The sequence below is a fragment of the Bidens hawaiensis genome, unplaced genomic scaffold (assembly GCF_021521415.1).
Source record: "Bidens hawaiensis isolate Kalapana, Puna unplaced genomic scaffold, B.hawaiensis_p1.1 tig00013743_1, whole genome shotgun sequence".
Taxonomy (NCBI): domain Eukaryota; kingdom Viridiplantae; phylum Streptophyta; class Magnoliopsida; order Asterales; family Asteraceae; genus Bidens; species Bidens hawaiensis.
Window position 1 is genome coordinate 530,015 of NW_027492168.1, and position 2,141 is coordinate 532,155.

A 2,141-nucleotide genomic window follows, 5' to 3' on the forward strand; every position below is an offset into this window, starting at 1 on the left:
TGTAGAGTCGGCGGTTTGTGGTAGGTGAGACCTTACCATGTCGCGGATTTCCCGCGGAAGTCCCCAAATATATCATGTGACCTTGCTGGATTCAGGGTGAACCAGCTGGGGAACAAGGCGACAATTCTCATGGAACTTAGTATTGTATTCGCGGAGGTTTGTCCCAACGACCTTGAGATTCAAAAATTTTGTTTGAATCTGATCAATCTCATGCATGGGACATAATTTAGCCATCAACAAGGCTTTAAAATCTTCCTGTGACAATCGTCAATTTCAGGTTAACTCCGTTAACTCAACTCCGTCAATTCAAACTTAAGATCACTAAATCTATAACGCACACTTCATTACATTTAAACTAGGGTTTAAATAACGCTTAACACTTACTACATGTATAGTCTTTCGGGATTTGCACCGAAACGCAAACGAGTTGACGCAAACGATTGATGAATAAACGAAAAACGTCAAAACAGTATTATGTGATAATTATGTGTTAGACTTATGTGTTACGTGATAACATGGTTATGAACATTAACTCAAGATGTAAACTAGTTAGTTAAGTTAGAAAAACAACAATTGAAAGTAGAGGGATTTGAGTGTAACTTGTATGTTTATAAATATAGCCTTAATAACTTAACCCTAACTTATTATCATAACCCCACAAGCTCCGATCGGCCTCTTCCTCCTTGCTCCCTTGGCTGCCGTCCACTATACACACACATACAACCCTCAATTCAAGCTTTTGATTGAAGAACTAGGTGCTAGGAAGGTATAATTGATCATCCTTTACATCCTTGTTACTTGATTTTGATGTTTAATGGGTTAATTGAAAACCCTAGCTTGACCGATTTCATGTATGCATAGTTAATATGATTTGTTGTTGATTGGATAATGAATTGATATTGTAACATGTTGATTGTTGTGTCTTTGATTTGAGTTCAAACAAAAACCCTAATCTTGTATGTAATGTGTAATTGATGTGCATGGATGGTGTTTATGGAGTCTATAGGGTTATATGAATGCATGATAGTTCATAGATTGTTAATATGTTGAGTTTGGATACAAACAGTTTCTGGACAGAATGTGTTATTGATGTTTAAGTGACTGTAACGAAGTGTAAAGATGAAAATTGGTTGAGGTTATTGGTACTAATGTAAACTAGGTTGAGTCTAGTTTCTATAGAGTATAAATTTGTAATTTTTGGACAAGTAAAGGTTAAATTTTATGATTTTACAAAAACATTGTGCAAAGCTGAGTTGTTAGACCTGCTGTTAGGTTGTGTTGTAAATGTTATATCTCATGAACTACGAGACCAATTGGGTTGGTTCCACTTCTGGAAGTTGACTTATTGAGTTAGGAACTTAACCCAAGTGGTCTTGCATTTATTGGATTTTTAGTTTAACGGGAATTGCAAATAACATTCTGTTGCGCATGAATTTGACTGTTATGAGTTTGCTGTAATGATTTGATGATTGTGAGAAAACTATGTGGAATAAAAATATAATTAAATATGTTCTGGAAACCTAAGACATATGTGCTTCTGTGATGATTTTTGGTAAATTAATTGAGATGCAATGATCGGTGAAATAGTACAATCTTTCTAGTAGGATTTCTGTCTTGGTGAAACTAGCTGCTGAGTTGTGTAAAAATGCATGAAACATGATACTTGCTATATAATTGTTTTGTTTTGACCAAAATACCCTTGCGGGGAATAATTGCTAATTGATTGCCATGATTTGACCAAATTGCCCTCATGGGGAATAATGGCTAGTTAATTGTTATTTGTTGACCAAAATGCCCTTACGGGGAATAATTGATAGTGATGTACTTTATGAATACATGACACGTATATGATTGTTTACACATGTAATGTGTCACAAAAACACTTGTTTAAGTCACACACGATTCACAAACGAAACACGAAACATGTTATGTGCATAGGTATTATGTGCCGGGTCTAGAGACTTGATAATATTCCGACACTTAGAAAAATCTCTTTATTTTTTTAGAACGCTAGAGAGAGTTTTTCGGTGACGCGCATCTTGGTGATTTAATTTGGAAAATTCTTCGCAAACAGTGAGTTTCACTTTCCCCTCTTTAAACTGTTTTCAAATGCTTTTCACTTGGGGGAGATAACATACTCC